The 18,321-nt window shown below is 46.5% G+C and overlaps 1 long non-coding RNA gene and 1 pseudogene across 1 annotated transcript in view; one reads left to right on the forward strand and one right to left on the reverse strand.

The window, feature by feature from the left end:
- The window catches only part of LOC123956006, a 225,969-nt gene that overhangs the window by 58,324 nt on the left and 149,324 nt on the right, over positions 1-18,321 (forward strand). The window lies entirely within an intron of this gene.
- Positions 6,889-7,062, reverse strand: LOC123927674 (annotated as a pseudogene).

The following is an 18,321-nucleotide window of genomic DNA, read 5'->3' on the forward strand; positions in this document are numbered from 1 at the left end:
CATTACAACCTTGAATCCTCATCATGCTCTCTGCCCCATCTCAAGCCAGTGCTTAAGGGACACTCTTACCCTCAGAAGAAATGGTATAATTTTCATAAACATGGGTCATTTGCCCCTTTGCATCAGTGTCAGATATGAAACCGCCACTTAACAAGACGTACCAGAAATGCAGAATGTCTGAACAAACCCTGTGGACAATAGTATTTTTTTTCTTTCTCTAGTTCTGTGAAATTGCTCTCCCAAAATAATCCTAATGCTTTATTTACTTCAGCTTTGGGTTTATTTTGAGATGAACTTTCCTGAAGCTGAGTCTTAGGATGTGATTCTTATCCTGGTCACATCCTGGGAAGTTGTTTTGTGACTTGTTTGAATGGGCTCTGGCTTTTCCAGGGAGCCCCTGGCACCGAGGAAGAGGCCAGAGGATGTCAACTCCCACGTGCAGTCCAAAGACTGAGATGACAGAGCAGCAGCTTGGGTGGAACCGCTCGCAGGAGGAAGGGCCCCGTCGCCTGGGTTCACACACCACAGACACAGCAGAGGCGAACTCAGCTCAGACGTTATCGATGATCTGTTCCAGGGGCCGATGTGTCTCACGGTTTCCAGCATCTGAGTGATTTGTGAACGTTAGGAATTCAGACTCTGGATGATTAAAACTGCCAGTGCTGGGAATTTTCTCATTTCAGGAAATTTTGGTTGTGAGACATGCTGGAACCTCACCAGCAGGCAGGCCCGAAGGGCAGGAAGTCCAGACCGGGGGTGGGGATGGGGCTGTGAGAACTGACCAGAAGGCAGTGCAAGGCCCTTCTCTATCATGTCAGACAGATCTGCATGGGAATCCTCCTTCCCTGAACCTCAGTTTCTCCCCTGGCAAAATGGGGTTGATAACATCTACCTTGCAGGAGTGCTGTGACAATGAAACGATATAATGGTCTGCCCGTCACGCAGAAGTCCTACTTCTGTAGGAGTAAGGGGAGCTGAAGTGCAGTCCAGGCTGGATTGGTCTGGTTGATGACAGAGGGCAGTCAGTGGTCCATCTAAGTTGGATCCTGGAGGTCAAGGGACTGGGTCTGAGGCTTAGAGGTGTAGGAAAGGGGCTGGCCAAGACCACACAGCTTATTGCAGTCATGAGGCTCAGGGCAGGGCTTTAATCCAAACTTTGATCTGTGGGCGGAAGCTCCTGGAGCCCCACATTTATCCCTGGTGGTAGCATATAAAGCAGCGGTTCTCAAAGTGTAGTCTGAGAACCCTGGAGGAACCTGACACTCTCAGGGGTCAGTGAGATCAGAATTATCTTCATCCTACTGCTGAGATTTTCTTTTCTTTTCATTGAGTTGGTGTTTGAATTGCTGGTGCTAAAGCAACAGTGGGTAAAACTGCTGGTGTCTTGGTACACATCAAGGCGGTGGTGCCGAACTACAGTGGTAATCATCGTATGACTCACCACCACACGTGCACAGTAAAAAAAAAGGGGGAGGTGCCAGTTCTACTTCAAGGTGTACTTGGTGAAGCAGGGAAGGTGACCAGATTTATTAAATTTCAACCCTCGAGTACTTTTTAATGTTTTGTGTGAGGAAAGGGAAGTACATGTAAAGTATTTCTGCTGCCTACCAGGGTGCACTGGTGGTCTCGGGGAAGTGCACTGGCACAGTTGTTTGAGTTGGGAACTGGGCTAGCCACTTTTTTCTCAGAACACCATTTTCCCTTGAAAGAATGACTGACACGCACCATGGTTATCAGATTTGGATAGTTGGCCGATTTTGGAGGCCATCACTTCACAGAAAACAGGTGACCATGTTTGCTGCCAGTGATCACGTGTGAGAGTTCAAATGAAAACAGAATTTTGGAAAACTTGTGTCCCCCACCCTGAGCTGTCAGATTACACACTGCAGCTGCCCTTTAAGAAACCACGGCTCATCCAGGGTTGGTAGGGTATCAAAGAAGAATATCCACAGTTGGGCGCCTGGGTGGCTCAGTGGTTTAAAGCCTCTGCCTTTGGCTCAGGTCATGATCTCAGGGTCCTGGGATCGAGTCCCGCATTGGGCTCTCTGCTCAGCAGGGAGCCTGCTTCTCTGTCTCTTTCTGCCTGCTTCTCTGCCTACTTGTGATCTCCGTCTGTCAAATAAATAAATAAAATCTTAAAAAAAAAAAAGAATATCCACAGTTACCTAAAGAGGCTATTAAAATAGTTCTCCCTTTGCCAACCCCACGTCTGTGGGAGGCCCTGTTTCTTCATCTAGTTCAACAGTTAAGCTAATTAAACAAGGAGACTAAGATAGTTCTAATGCCTTAGTAGCCTAGGCAAGCAAACCAGAATTTAAGCCTGTAAATACTTCAAGTTTAAGAAATCAAGAACCCAAGGACAGCCAATCACAGCCAAATAGGCTTTCCCAGATAAGATGGCCACTGCTTAGGCTCCAGCCAATCCAGTAATTCCCTTGCTTTGCTTCCTTGTCTTCTCCATGAGCCTTGCCCCTAGTTCCTGGTGCTGCCTGATTCAGACTGATTGTTGCTCAGATAAGCTCTTCACATTTCTGCCATGCCTCAGGTGATCTTTAACACAGCCAAATACCATATCACCAGAGACTGAATGCCAAAGAGGATACAGAAATCCACCTGTATGCTAAGTCAGACATTAGAGAGATTTGCAAACGTGTGAAACAATGCCATTCTCATTAATTTTATGTAGATTTTTTCATTTAAAGTGTTATTTAGGCGAACATGTAGTGGGTTTGTTATTGTTTTTTTAAATAAATTAGTAAGTGTTCTTAAAAGCATAGAACAACTACTACAAGTATTACGTAAATAGTCAATATCTCACAGCATTATAATGGCCCTGCCAGTGTTCTCCCAGACTGTGGGGCCCCCAGAGCAGGGCCTGGCTCTGATTCATGTCTGTATCTGAGCACAGAGCTGAGTATCCATTGGGTAGGCATCAAGTTTGGAGAGCAAATGAATGAGAAGCTGAAGAAGACAGGGCAGATCCCAGCTGGGTTAGCGATGGGAAAGTAGATTCATGAGCCAGGAGGCTCAAGTCCCGAGTGGCAAGAGTGGGACATGAACAGGACCTGGATAGAGGTGGGAACGGTAGAATGAGAGAGGAGGGTCCTAATATTTGCAGTCCGTCTGGTGGGATGGCCTTTCATAAACCATGTCCATTGCTGGCCCTTGGGCCTAGCAGGCTGTATGCAGACACAGGATGGAGACCGGCCCCACCTGCTGATGGGGCTGGGTAACACAGCCTGCCTGAGGCCACCCACATGGCAAGACAGCCTCATTGGTCTAAGGGTCTCCCTGTGTGTGTGTCCCGCCACCGCGTGTGTTTGGAAAGATCAAGGCTGAAAGAGTTAAGCCTGAAGTATTAAATATGAGTCTTTCCTAAATTTTCAGATGATATTTTACATCATTAAGTGCATGTTTGACCATCTTGTCTTTGTGAATTGTTTTTCTGAGGTATTTTGGGACATCCAGGAAGGAAGGGAAAAATGTCATCAATGTCTGCTTGGTGCCAGGTGCTTTATTTATGTTTCTTCATGTAATCCTCACAAATGCCTCCTGAGGAAAGTGCTAGTATTGCCATTTTAGATATGAGAAAAAGGAGACTCAGGGAGTGTGAGTAATGTGTCTGTGGTCACAGTGCTCATCAGTGGCCTGGCTGGGATTTGAACCAATGTCTGTGCGAGTCCCAAGTCCATACTGTTGGAAAAACTAAATTTTGTTTTATTTTAATTAATTAATTTATTTATTTATTTATTCATTTCACCACTGGAGTAATGCATATGCATTGTTTAAAAATGTGACAATGCTGAAACAAGTGAAAAATAAAAATTACCCATTAATTCTACCATTCAAAAATAAGAATTATTGTCACATTGGTATGTCTTCTCTGATGTTTTTCCCATGTGTATTTGTAATCTGCTTTTCTGTTTAACAGTATATATATAGATCTGCATCTATAAATATGTTTCTATGTGATTTAAAAGGGCTGCATAGTAGTTCAATATATGAATGTGCCATTTATTTAACCAGTCCTCTGTTATTAAATAATTTAGTTGGCATCTGGTTTGTCACTAGTATTAAAAAATATTGCAATAAACATCTTTGAGGTTTAATCTTTGTGTGTATCTTTACTTCCTTGGATAAAATCCTAAAAATGCTATTGATGATTTAAAGTACATTTGGGTTTCGGGGCACCTGGGTGGCTCAGTGGGTTAAGCCTCTGCCTTCGGCTCAGGTCATGGTCTCAGGGTCCTGGAATTGAGCCCCACATCGGGCTCTCTGCTCACGGGGGAGCCTGCTTTCCCCTCTCTCTCTGCCTGCCTCTCTGACTACTTGTGATTTCTGACAAAGAAATAAATAAAAACCTTTTTAAAAAGATTATTTTGGGGGTGGCTCAGTGGGTTAAGCCTCTGCCTTCAGCTCAGGTCATGATCTCAGGGTCCTGGAATCGAGCCCCGCATCAGGCTCTCTGCTCGGCGGGGAGCCTGTTTCTTACTCTCTTTCTGCCTGCCTCTCTGCCTACTTGTGATCTCTGTCTGTCAAATAAATAAATAAAATCTTAAAAAAAAATAAAATGAAGTACATTTGGGTTTCAAAGACATTTCAATATACTATATTGTCAAGTTATCCCCCAAGAAAGTTATAAAAATTTAAATTCCCGTTAGTGGTAGGTGAACAGTTGTTTCCCTGCTCCCTCAACAAGTGATGTGAAAAGATCTCTTCTGGTGGGATAACAATCACAGTATGTCTGTTTAGTAGATCTGTGTTCTTCCAGTGCCACTTTCTTGTTTCTTGATCCAGTTTGAGTAATGCTCTGTATTAGGGTATGAACATTTTTACTACATTAGTTACCCAAGGAGACAGTTTTCTATTTCCTCTGTGAGCTGGGTGGGGTGGCAGCGGGCAGGGAGCCAAGTGGGAGTGACTTTGGTCAGGCAGTGGGACAGGTCGGATGAAGAAGGATTGGGTACGGGTAATTATTCTCACCAGCAGGGTGTTGGCTGGTGGTTAGAGTCTTCCCCAACTATAGAGGGGAGGGGTGATTCCCGCCAGGGGTGATTCTGTGTGCCTGTTCGCCAGGGACTGTGGTGGGCAGTACAGGTGCCAGGAAGTCCACCAGGATGACTGGGGTTTATGGGCAGAGGTGTGGACAGGCAGCCCAATAGGGGACAGACAGTAGGGGATATAGACTGGTGCTCTTGTGGATAGCAGCTCAGGAGGGTCAGGGAGAAGTGGAATTTCGAATGTAGGAACGCGTGCTCTTTTTGGCAGCTGCATGGCCTAGCCAATGATCCCCAGTGGCTTGACCACCAAAGAAAGGATCTCACAGTTTGTCATTCACCCCCTCAGTGAATTCTCCACAACTGCGCTGGCTCTCAGATGTCGCTATCTACCCTGTGAGGTCTCTGGTAGTATGTCTTTGACTTGGGGGTAGACTCTGTTAAGGAGATAGAAGGAGGTCTCAGAAGCCAAACTGTTCATATAACTTGCTAATTAAGGTTTCAAGAATGGAATGTTCCCATTGGCATAATAAGCTCATGCTCGCCCTGAAAGCAGACCTACCAGTAAAACTAACCCTTGTATGCAAGGCTGTGTGGTGTGCATGAAATAGGAGCAAGGAGAAATGTATACATGTGACAGCCTTGTAAGACTTGTCAGTTACTTACCACACAGTAGGGGTCAATGGGGCTGTAAGTGCTACAGATGGTTGGCCGAGTCTTCTGCGTAGGCAGACCTTCTCTCTTTTTCAGTTGAAATGGTTGGCCACTTGCAGTGTGACTCGCCTTCCTTTGGAAGTTGTGGGGGTTTTTAGCCTCTCCTGGCTGGGAGCCCTTCTAGCCCTTTCAGGTGATGTTGCATTTTTCTGTTCTGACCCACTGATTTTAAAGTCAAATCGGAGTGGAGTCTTAGTGCCTTTACTTCCAAGTCTCCCACTGTGCTCACATCTAAAGGTCATGGGGTTGGCACCAGGATGGGGTCTGACAAGAGCAGAGGCCCAATCCCAGTGGAACTTGGGGACTGAGCAGGAAACCTCAGCCAAGGGTAGGCATAGGGACAGATGGGAACCGAGTCTCTGACAGTGGTCCACAGAAGCACCAGGAGCACCTTCACTGAAATTGGGACTACTCTCTGAGTGAGATCAGCCTCCAAAGGTTTGTGCCCCCAAACCTTGACTGCCCACATTGGGGCTCCCCAGTGTCCCTAATTAGAGAACCTAGAGGGAGACCCAGAGAGGGCGAGTGGTCCCAGCTACAGAATGAGATGGTTTCAAGGCAGGAGTCTCACAAGAAGTGAGAATTGGAATCAGTCACTGGCCAAGCAGTGTCTATACTTGGCCTGTCTACACTTAAGTAGAGGGTAGAGTAGGGAACTGCCCCATCCTCAAGCTTGCTGCAAAATGTATGAAGACAGCTTACTTATACAGAGACACTCAAGACTGTAAGATAAAGTACACTTCAAGTCAAAGGCTAGCACAGTGGAGGGAAAGGTGGGAAAGAAGTGGGAAGCTGTGGGCAGGTGAGGTAAGTACAGACAAGCAGAGGTGTTCGCAGGTCCTTTCTGCTTGCAGCTGGGGGGCCACTAACATGGGTCAGGTTCGCTGGCTCTCAAGGGAAAAAGGGGCATATATCAAAGCATTCTTCAAAGCCCAGCCCATGTGTTTCACCCGAAGTCTCTGAATGAATATGGGCACAAGACACATATTTTTAGATGTAAACATAAATCTCTCAAAGACTTGAGTTTGTTCAAAGCAGAGACAACGTTTGCTTGGGAAGGATTAGCCTTGGGAAATATGATTTGGGAATTAGAACTGAGCTCCATCCAGGTTCTGGAAAATTGGCTGTGTGACCGTGGAAAGCTCTTTAACTTCCCCGAGCTTCAGGAAGTTGCTGAGAGGATTTAAGGGGTCTGATTTTAATAGATGAAGAATCTGGCACTCAGTGAAGGCACAACTTCTCTGGTTCTCTCCTTGGCTATGTATGGAGCATTTCGTATCTATCTGACATCATAGTAAACTGATAAGAACAGATATCACACTTGATCTTAGCCAAAAGGCTGAGAAGCTATTTTATCTCACCTCAGACCCTTGCTTGGGAAAGGGGGCTCCAAAAACTTCAGTGGCTTGTCAGAGATCCCTTAGCTGGGTGAGAGGACGCTGGGTTCATAGCCCTTGCTTTTTCTACTATCCATACTGCCTCTCCCCAATGCCCTCATTTCAGCTGCCTGCTAGAGAAGTTTCCTTTCACATAGGGTCCCAAGTTAGCAGAAATGTCATCGAGTCCACAAGACAAGTGCCCGTTTGTCCTTGGGGTGCTTCTGACCTTTGCTTCATGTCTCTATTCTGGGCGATTTGGGGCCTTGGCCGTGTATAGAGGGTCTGTGGGAAGATGGCTAGTACAGCTGCTTCATGCTGCCAAGAGTCGTGGAGAGAACCCTTGAATTGGAGCCTTCTGAGGGCCTTAAGTATGACAGCTTTGCGGAACAGCAAAAGGATCCCTCATTCTTGGGAGAAAACTTAGACGTAGAACCTTTCCATGAGGCATTCTGGAACGAAGGCAAGGGGGAACAGAAGCTAGACCAGGCGCCAGGAGACCTCATTGTTGTGGAACGTGGTGGAGGAAGTGGGCGTCAGACCGCCGGGTGCTGGGGAGTAAGACGGGGGTGGGCTTGGTGTTGGGGCGGTCTCCGTGGGGAGTCGAGTTCCTGTGTAAGCGGACGTTCAGTTGCCCTCAGGATCTCTTGGGACTGTCTGGGTGTGTGGGTTCAGACTAGAAAAACATATCCTTGGCTGCAAGCTCCTGGTGGCGACCAGCTATTTTCCACTTCTCCAACCAGGGCTGGCTTTAAGTGCTCCAGGACTCAGCCTTGCAGACCCTGACTGTGGAGGGAGTCCCAGTGCAGCCACATAATCCTGCAGATGCATGGACTACTTTCGTGTGGTCCAGGGCCACTGCAGTTCGGTGGCTGAAAACACAGTGATGTCACTTAGTTTTTTTCCTTTATAGAAAGATGAAAAATGAAATAGGATTAGGTTCCTATCAAGAGCACTTGACCTGTGACATGAATTCGTTAATTGATATAGTCACTGTTTATGGAGTTCATTACGTGCCTGTATGAATGGGTGATAGGGACACAAAAATGTAGAAGATATGGGCCCTGCTTTAAAAAGAGTCTCATGATGGGGACAGGTATCTAGACAGGTGAGTGGGCCGGCCCTGGTCCTGCAGGGTCCGTGTCCAGACCAAGGATGCTTGGACCTTCAGTAGTGGTGGAACCCCCCGTGGGTGCTAAGCTGACAAGTGGCAAGATTTCTGGCTACTGAAGGGTGGATTTGAGTGAAACAAGCCTAGAAGCCTGTAGATTCCCAGACTTCAGAAACATTCAGGAATTTAAGAAAGGTATCCAGATACAGGCAACCTAATCCCGGAAGTATTAACGGATCATCAACTTTAAGAACCTATAGTGATTTTCCACTTGATATTTTATGAAATGTATTTACAGCTCTTTTGAGCCTCCTAAAGCTTCCCTTGGGCATCACTGAGGTTTTCCCAGTAGTCTACTGGTATGGGGTTCATACTCTATTCCCAAGCAGTTCACAGTGCCTTTCTTCACAAGTGGGGTGGGTTGGGTTTTCCCCTCGTGAAGAAAGGACACCTTTCTGTTCCTTCCAGATTTCACTGAGTTTCCCCTTAGTTCCCCTTATTCTTTTCTGGTTCCTGAGGTTGGGTGGCCTTTTGGGTATATAACTCATGAGGGGCGGGGTTGATGCATGTGTGAGGCCCCAGGGCACAGTGGAACCAGTAGAAGTATTTACCCCAACAGTTTAGGCTGGGAGGAGGGAACCACAATGTTGTTAGCTGGGAGGTGATCTCAGAGCTGGAGGGAGCAGGTGGAGGGTCAAGTTTATTAGGCACGTGAAGATGTCCATGGAAAGTGGGCAATGAAGTCAGAATCTAGGAGCTTCAAGAGCAGGGTGGAGTGAGGTTGGAGGAAGAGACAGGGACCCGTATTTCAGGACTAGGTATTCCAAAGCCAAGATTGTGCTTTGCATGCCCCCCTTTTTGTGGTTCCATGTACTAGATAGGGGTTCAGGCGCTGTGGCTCAGCAGAAGCACGCATGTAAACAAAGAGGAATGTAGGTCTGATAGTGTCTTAGACAAGGACAGAAGCAAAAGAAAAGTTTAATAAAAGAAAAACAGATTCTAGTAAAAAGCAGAAAGAAAGGGACAAGTAGGTTTAACACCCATTTGTGTTTATGAATCCTAGTGGCTGAGAATATGTGGCTCGTATATGATTTTTAAACACCTACCTCTATTCATATTATATACACATGTAATGGAAGGACCTGTAAGTCCAGGCCTAATGTAGTGTGGCCTAGGAAAGAGGATGCTGGAGGGAGTTTTGTGAAAATATGTAAATTCACACCAGCCCGTTTGAAGATTCGATAAAAAACTTTGGTTTTTCTTGATGGTGCAGACATTTCCACTTGAGTATGTCAGTGAAAGCATATTTATGACTCTCTCCTCTGCCTTTCTCCATGGGTACGAGGATGGTTTCTAGATGGGGGTTGCTTACTGTGGCTGTTTTTAACTTGGTTTGGGAAGATAATGGTTACAGCTGCCTTGAATGCTCTCCTTGCTCTTGTTGTCACCCACGTTGATTGAGATCACTCTGCGGCTCTCTGAAAGGGGGCCCCTGTGACCCAAGGGCCAACTTTGAAGGTGGTAGAGGTATTCCCATGCCAGGGTGCCTAGCTGAGGGGAAGAAATGCAGCCATGCTCAGCTTGCTAACCCATGTGCGCTGGCATAGGGGAAGTGGTGCCTTTTTCTAATTTACATAAAAACATCATACATTCCAGGGTGGCCTTGCCCTGATCTCATATGTGATCTTTTCAGCCAGTCACATTTGCTATTCATAGCAGCATAGTGAATCAGAGGGACATGGATGATTATTTGGCCCTCTTTCAGTTGATGAGATGGGAGGGCAGGGAGTTGAACTGACTGACTTGGGCTAGTCTCTCGGTTTGCCAGAGTCAGAGGTTGAACCCACTGAGGATCATAAAGCCAGTGTTCTTCCCCACCCCCGCAACCCCCAGTGCCTGCCACTGGCACCTCTCTCTCACCATACTCCAGTCATGGGAATTGCCAGCGACGGAGCCTGTGACTCCAAGGGGCAGCCAGGACAGGGATCCTCGCTCTGCAGCATGTGGCCTGGTGGCAATGTGCCCTTCCCAGAAGCACAGCACCAGGCTGGTGTGGGTGCCTGAATGGGAAGTCCTCCCTGAACGTCTGACGTGGTTGGCCTCAAATTCTGTCTCAACCCTTTTTAGCAACTTTAGGCTCTTCCCTTGCAGGGTGGGGTAGAGAGAGGCCACGGGGGTAGTGGGGGGCAGGGACTGGGTGGGTTTGCAAAACATTAATGAATGTAATCTGTGCCTTTTCCCTGACCCAGCTTGGCCAGCTGCACTGGTCTGAAATTCCACATTCCATTGTTCTCCTTCTAAGAAAACAGAACCGTCTCTATTCAGCCCTAGGACTTGTCCATGTAGACCGGTTTAGGAGAATTTGCAAACCAGATGGATTTACTGTTTACTGTCTCTTCTAGTCCCCGGACTGTTTACTGTCTCTTCTAGTCCCTGGGGAAAACATTATTTCGGAAGGACCTCAGCAGCCTGTTCTAAAAGTTTCCCAACCATTGTCCATATTCTGGTCACTCCTCGGGCTTCATACAGCTTTCTCGCCTCTGACCTGTCTGTATGCACACTTATCACACTCTAGCCACAGTGGTCAGCTCTTGAGTTTACGACCCAATTCCTTTCTCTGCAAACTAGCCTTCTTTGTCACTCTGCGTGGTTCCAATGATGGGCCGCTGGGCCTCATAGCCACTTGTACAATGCCATTCACATGATGGTCCTGCTCACAGATGATGAGCCCAGGAACGGGCACCCCATTCAAGTGAGTCTTGGGAGCTTTGGGACTGGCGTAGTGAGGAGGATTCAGTCTTTCTCCGGGTTGCTTGCTCTGCATGGCATAACTTGGAAGAGCTGCCAGCCATGTAGTCTATCACTAGATGGGGGGGGGGGTGCAGATTCAGAAGCTGGAGTAAAGAGGGAATAGAATAAAGCACATTTCAAAGAGAAAGTGAGGATAAAACCTGGATGCAGAAGCTCCAGACCCATCTGAGCCCCAGTCCTGTTCCTTCCTTTGGGTGTCGGTACATGCCCTTTTTTTTTTTTTGCTCAAATTGTCCTCATTTGGCTTCTGTAAATTACAATTAAGAGTCTTTTCTGATATTATAGCCAAATGTTTCTCAGAGTGTCATCCTTGGACCAACATCAGAATCTTCACTGGAGATTATGTTAAAAGAGCACATCCTGGACCTAGTGAATAAGAAAATCTGGAGGGGAGCCCCAGCAATCTGGGTTCTAACAAGCCCTGCAGGTCTCTTAAGACTGAGAACCACCCACCTAGCCATCTCTAGCAGTGGATGGAAGAGCATGGTCTTAGAGGCAGACTGACTCGGATTTGCATGCTGGATCCGTGAGCGAGTGATATGATTCTGGGAAGGTCATCTTGTCTCTTGGAGATCCCACTTTCTCAGCAGTAAAATGGAGGATAATGGTGTTTATATTATATTGCAGCTGTAAGAGAAGCATACTCTTCTGGATACTTGGAAAGCATTGTTTTCAGTCTTGTCTCTGTGGACCCTGTTCTGACATGAGAAGACAAGTGACAATGACCCATGTCATGCACCATGGAGACACACAGCCTGAGATTTAAAAAATCGTCTAACAGAGTAAGTTACTGTTCAGAGTTTATACCAAATGAGTGCACCTAGGTCTTAGCACTGGTGCTAGACTCCCATAGGTTGTCACTAGATGCTTGGGAATTAAAATTAATCCCAAACTCATTTTGATTCTCCAGGTTTCGCTGACCCGTTTTTCTGCTGTTATGAAAACCATGCAGTCTGGACAGTCCTAGGATGAAACAGAGAAATGTACTGGTTTATATTTGAAGCAGGAAAGAAGGCAATGGCCTCCATTCATTAATTTATCCCTTCATTTATTCATCCACTTACTCATTCACTTATTCACTCACTGACTCACTTATTCATATGCATCCACCTGACACTCACTGAGCAGCTTCTCTGTCTAGATATCATGGTAGATACTAGAGACTGACAGATAAGGCCTTTATGCCCCCCCCCCCCCCCCCGCCCCCACACTAGTGGTTGACAGGTTACAGTATGAGCAAAGACTTGGAGGCAGGAAATGGTCATGGCATGAGGAGATCACAGTCAGGCGATATGTCTTGCTGAAAGGAAGGGTGGGTGTTAGGAAGTATTGCATGCGTATCAATGCCAGTAATAGAATGGGAGTCAACATCTGCTTTGATTTCCACAGCACACTGTCCTGTAATTAACAGCATTGGATGTTTTGCAAGGACCTCCCAGTTCTCTGGGCTGCATTTGAGACGATCCCGGGTGGATGACCCTACCGTAGGTAGATTCCTCTGCCAAACACTGCTCATGCTGTTCATACTCTACAAGGGGTGGACTGATTAGTGCTCATTAAAAAGGAATCTTTGTGTCTGCTACTGCTTGAGAGCAGAATCAGTCCAACCCCAAGTGAACTCCTTCTGGTATCCAGAAAGTCTGGCTATTTTCTAGATGAATCTCCACCCAGTTCTTGGCTTTCATATCACTGGAACCTCCAGTTGTATGCAAAATGGGGCAGAAATGTCAAACTTCTCCCCAGATGGCTCTTTTGGAAATACATCCAATTGGATGCTCCCTCAGACATGTCTTTTAGGGAAATCTGGAACCAGGAGTTCAGATGCAAAAGAGATGTGGCTGGTCTGGAAGAGAAGATGGCTACTGAGTGGTTGAGTGTTAAAACCTGCTTCCTATGTGACAGGTGGTTTTTCTGTCTGTGTCAACTAAAGAACAGCCTAATGAAAGTAAAACTCTATCTTGCTTATTCCCAAATTTTATAGAAAAGAAGAGAAATAATGACAAGCCTATCCAGTGGGGTTGATAACATCCTTGATCTAATCTGACCCTCACTATTACCCTAAAGAAGGAGATACTTGCATTTTATTCCCACTTAACAGATGATGAGATGAGGTTCATTTCATGCAAGTGTCTGAGACTGTTCTTCATCCTAGTTTCTTGACTATAGATTTTATGCTCATTCTCCTGCACCAGGCTGTTCTCAAGGAACGCCATTGTTGCCAGTACATAGGATTACAAGGAACTTCCTGGTGGACCTCAGAAATATGGAAACAAGATTATGCTTTGAGAGTTAAAGTTTTAGACAGGCACAAGAGGATTAGTGAGGAGACAGGGTGGCTCCAAAGACTTTGAGAGTCAATTGATCTTAATCCAGCCATAGATCTTAAATATATCTGAAGGGAGGAAAGCAGAGTCACAGAGGGAAATTTTGGCACTTGGTCCATGCTGTGTGCTAGGAATCACATAAGACTATCTTAATTAGGTGCTATTAGATAGTTTATTCATGTATTCATGTAATTCTTCTAGTGCTGATATGTAGGTCACCCTGCAGTTTTCAGCATGTGTAGAGAGAGAGAGAGAGAGAATGTGCTAGTTGTGCCCATGTATGGAGTCTACTTCTGTCCTATGGTATCATCTTGCTTTCCCTGTCCAATAACATACGAGCAGTCCAGTTTCCAGATTAGCTCTTGGTATGCAGGAGAGAAGTGGGGGCTGACCAATGCAGACGTCTTAGCCTTTGGAATTACAGGATAAATCCAAAACTTGGGCATATTCAGGGAGGATATGAATAAAACACTCCCCTGAAAGACTTCTTAGAAGACTGAACCATCTACGGCCTTCCCCCAGTGTTGTGTCTTAGTTGCTTCCCAGGCACAAGCTGGTGTTAGGGCCCACAGCGGTTCCCATAGCCTTGACCTTGTTTTTACTAGAGGCCAGAGGTGCTAACACACCCAGGCCTTATATCCGTTTCTGCCCAGATCATTGGCTGATCACTCGATCAGTTCAAGAGGACATCCTAGGAGCACTGAGAGGCAGGATTAGTGAGACTTGGTCTCTCTGATTCAAGTACCTAATCTTGCAGGAGAGACAGGTTTGTGCCTAGGTAACTTTAATCATTTCAGTGGTGTGCTGTTCTCCCTGAATTCATCAGCCATATGCAAAACCTAATTTCATGAGGTTTCATTTGTTTTTCACAAGCAACCCATGAACAGATGCAAACAGAGTCTCAAGAAGTGAAGTGGTTACAGAGCTGGTATGTGACCGAATGCCGCTTTGACCCCCAAGACATAAGCTGTGGGAAAGGCTATCACTGGCGCGTTCTAAATAGATGGGAACATAGGGGATGGGGCTAAAATTGCTCTCCTGGTAAATTTCCACATTACTCTGGTTCTCTCTCGGGAGCTCATCAAAAGGAGGATCCCTTGGCTCTTTGAATACCTTCATTGATATACAAGAGATCTGGGCAAACAAATGGATCCGAATCTGAAATTCTAGTCTAAGATTAATTAACACAGGGGGTCTGGGAACCATTCTCAGTAGCAAAAGTTATCATGGAAGTTAGGTCTTTATTTTAGATAATGTTACACACACTGATTAAACTGTTTTGGCTGGAATTTATTGATTCAGTCTAGGTACAATGGGTACCTTATCCTCTTCATAAGTTCCTATTAACTGGGTAAGTATCAGTTCATTGAACTTCAATAAACACATCTAGAGTATGTGCCTGCTATGTGTAGGGTACTGAACTGTGTTCTAAAGATATAGAAACAGAAAAGATTTTTTTTTTAACTTCCTCAAGAAAATTGCATTCTAGGGAGTGAAGCGTATCTGTGAAACTTTTTTTTTTTTTTTTAAAGTGATCTCTTTACCCACCGTGGAGCTTGAACTCACAATCCTGAAATCAAGAGTTGCAGGCTCTCCTGACTGAGCCAACAGGTGCCCCTCTTGCATATTTAGATAGTCATTTTAAAACATTTTCTTTCAAATTTATAACAATAATACATTCCCATTAAAAATAATTCAAACAGAGAGTATTTTTTAGATGCTGGAGAGCCACTGAAGGATTTTATGCTGGGGCCTAATGGAGGAGGTTGGCATTTGGAAAGATCCTGCTGGTTGCCGTAAGGAGGCTGGCCCGCAGCTGGTAGCTGGTTGGAGGCAGGAAGCCCGGGAGACCAGCAGGGAGGCCACAGTGTGATTTCAGCTAGAGATGACAGTGGCTGAACCTGGCCAGAGGCAGCTGAGGTGGATTTCAGAGATCAGTGGGTGCAAAAGGATGTGTTGGGTGACTGGAGAATAGGAAAAATAAAGCAAATTTGACTTACGAAAGGAGCCTTGCTAGACAAGCCTTTTCACAAACTGGTCTCCCGGAAAGGCCCTCAAGGCACAGCTAACCAAACAACTATCCCTCCTGGGCAAGGGCTCCCCACTAGGTGAATGGTTTGCCGTATTTCCGATTCCAGGAACTGGCTAGAATAACACTTATGCAATGGGAACACACGAGGCCCACTTCCAGGAGCCTGGCTGGTGCAGAACTTGGCAAGTCTGGAGTCATCCGTGCAGTGGAAAGTCCTGCTGATCTGCTATGAGTGAGCGGCCCTCAGATGGCTAACTGCAGGGGACGTCAGAGCTGGCTGGCGTGGATGGCTGTGTGGGTCTGGAGCCGCTGGCAAGGAGGAGCTGGGGTGTGCATCTGTGGTAGAACAAATAGAAGATGCACAGGCCAGGAGCTCTGCTGTCTCTTCCATGCAGTGGATGGAATGAGGGCTTAGGAGCCAAAATAACCTGCCTCCTCACTTGAGCACCATGTGACCCTGGGCAAGTCACTCAACCTCTTGGAACCTCAGCGTCCTTGTGTGTGAAATGGGGTACACATAGCAGCCATCTCCTTGGGTTGTTGCAAGAAAAATGAGGGAAAACTGCTAATACTGTGCCCAGAGATTTGCAGAAAGTTGGTAAGTGGTAGTTACTGGTTAGAAGATCAGACTCTCTAACAAATGAAGCTCCCAGGAGACTGAGAGTCAGGGGGTAGGGGAGGAAGAAGCCCGTCTGTCAAATCAAAGAACAAGTAAGACTGAACTTGTAACAATGAAGGCAGACTCACTTTATGCATATGGGATGGGTAGGCTCCTGAATATTTGTCTGCCAGCGAAATATATGCAAATCAAATCATTCTCAAAGCCTCAAGGAAAATTTATAAGAGCAGATATCCCAAGGGGAGTCTTTCTGTAAAGTTGTTGCGCTGATTCTTATAATATGGTGCTACTCTCTCACCTGGAGCTCTTGGAGGAAAGAGACAATTCGCATGTAGCTTTAGCACCTCTTTGCCGCAGTTTCTTCTGTATTAAAGGGAAGCCTTTGTTGAAATCCATATTTGGGTAGTGTTCCTTGAGCAATCCAGACCTGTAGGTGAAGGCTGGAGTCAGGTCCCTGTTTTACAGGTGAGGAAGCTAAAGTGCAGCAGGATCCCATGGGTTGCCTGAATTCACTCCCAGTAGAAGGGGTGGAGTTAGAATCCAAACCCATGTCTTCTCTCTATCTGGTGCTTATCTGTCTCAGCTGTTGGCTCTTCCCAGGGAGGTGATGAGCCCTCCTTCCCTGGCACACATGTAAAAGGCATGGCATGGACAGCCTTGGTGGGGTGGGGGGTGGGTGGGTGGGCAGGAGATAGGATTTCACCACTGAGCATGGGTGTTTTATGTCTGAGTGCAAGCATGTAGGATAAATACTCAGATGAGGAGAGTCCCTTCCCTTGCTCTCCACCCTGGCTGGGTATGTGGAAGGGAATTCTGGGTCACCACCCCCAGTGCCATCAGAATGTTAATAACATGTTCTTCAGGGAACAGCCTTAAAGTCCTCCCACCCAACTCAACACCAAGTTCTTGTCTTAGACAAAGGGTTCTGGCATGTTTAGCCAGAAAATTCTTCACAGATACCCTCCTAAGCCTCTCCCAAGCTTGTTGCCTCTCCATGAGTGACCTCCAGTGCTGGGCAGGAACACCCAGGGAACTTACTATCCCCAATCCGTTCAGAAGCAGGAAGCACCTTCACCCATCTTTCAAAGTAGCACCCAGTGTTAGTGGTCATCATAGATGAGCTCTTCTCAAATTTTTGTGACAAGTAATTTAGGAAGTTCCCTCCATATTCATTCCTGTGTGTGTTCCTCACTCAGTCCATCATGCTAGTTATAAGATGGTCAAGAAGGGCGTTCTTGCCAAATCACATGCTTTTGGTCTTGCTATTTGCTCACTTGCCTATCAGGTGATAGGAAAATCAGGGAAAGAATGCATCCCACGGCTTGCCTTCTATCTGAGTATTCCCCAGACCGTGGCAGAAATACTGCCAGGAGAATATGACCTGGATGTGGAATAGCGTGTCTCAGTTTGCAGACTTCTTTCACCTGTTGGTATCTTAGTGGGAGGGGAGTTATCTGCACTTAGAAATGAGAAAAAACAGTGTCCTGCAGTGTCTGCCCTGCCTGCCCTTGGGAGTCACTAGGTACCTCTCTCTGACTCACTTGGTATGCACAGGCTAGCTTCCCCCAACAGGGACCTTCTTTCTGGTCCTCCAACGCTCCCAAATCATCCCTGCCTCCAGGCCTTCACACTCACTGCTCCCTCATTCTGGAATGTGCTTCCCCATCCGTTCAGCACCTTCCCCTCAGGCAGGTCCCAGCTCTGATGCTACCTTCCTCCAGAGCCTTCCAGGCCTCCTTCAACCACACAGCCCCATTTCCCTGAGACAAGAGCACCAGAATCCCAGAGCTAACCATCCTTCTTCTGAGGGCCATGGGAAGACTTATTTTCAGCCCTGCTCAGGTGAGTGTCATCTACAGCACTTCTGTCTTAGCTGGAAGAGCTGGAAGGGGGAAGGGGCACTCAGCCCACAGTGAGACCCTTGTCCCAGTGTCACACTCCCCACACTGGTTTAGAGGAGTAGTCTCCAAGTCTTCAGCATTCCCTGCCAGAGCGTGTCCTCTGACTAATGCAATTCTCTCTTAGCTCTAATTTTTCCAAAACCCATAAGGTTCCTTTCCAATTGGTCCATGGATGGTGCAGGGGAAGACCTAACCCTTGCTTCCTTTGTAAGGCTGGCTAGGGACCCAATCACCTAAGATGGAAAATGCCACTGCTTTGCTTTGTCCTTATCCCCAGAGCTTAGGGTCAGACTATCATGTTTGAGCTCTGGATCCTAGGCTAGTGCACATAACTCATTAAATAATGACAGGCACATTTCAGAAAAATGCTAAGTGTCTCCCCTGTGGTCTCTCTAAGGTCAGTCATATTCCAAGTCTTGCTGGAAGGGGAAACCAC

Source organism: Meles meles, chromosome 1 (genome assembly GCF_922984935.1).
Source record: "Meles meles chromosome 1, mMelMel3.1 paternal haplotype, whole genome shotgun sequence".
Taxonomy (NCBI): domain Eukaryota; kingdom Metazoa; phylum Chordata; class Mammalia; order Carnivora; family Mustelidae; genus Meles; species Meles meles.